The sequence below is a fragment of the Lupinus angustifolius genome, chromosome LG04 (assembly GCF_001865875.1).
Source record: "Lupinus angustifolius cultivar Tanjil chromosome LG04, LupAngTanjil_v1.0, whole genome shotgun sequence".
NCBI lineage: Eukaryota > Viridiplantae > Streptophyta > Magnoliopsida > Fabales > Fabaceae > Lupinus > Lupinus angustifolius.
The window spans coordinates 21027257-21027572 of record NC_032012.1 but is presented as its reverse complement, the minus strand read 5'-3'; positions in this window follow the sequence as shown (position 1 = coordinate 21027572).

Sequence of the window (316 nt, the reverse complement as noted above, 5' to 3'; positions counted from 1 at the left end):
CTCTGTTATTCGTTCCATTATCGGTTAACTGTTGTGCAATTAATCGTTTCTGTAATAGCTTACTGTTTCTGTTTAATCGATTAAAACTGTTGCGTTAATCGATTATCCTGTTTATGTTAATCGATTAAAATTGTTTCTGTTAATCGATTAAAACTGTTTTTGTTAATCGATTAAGATTGTTCTGTTAATCGATTATCTTCATCCTGTAATCAATTAATTAGGGGTGATTCAGCATGTATTGTTGAGTTTCAAAAAGTGGCTATTCTAACCGTGACACCTATTCAACCCCCCCTTCTAGGTGTATTGTAACCACTGA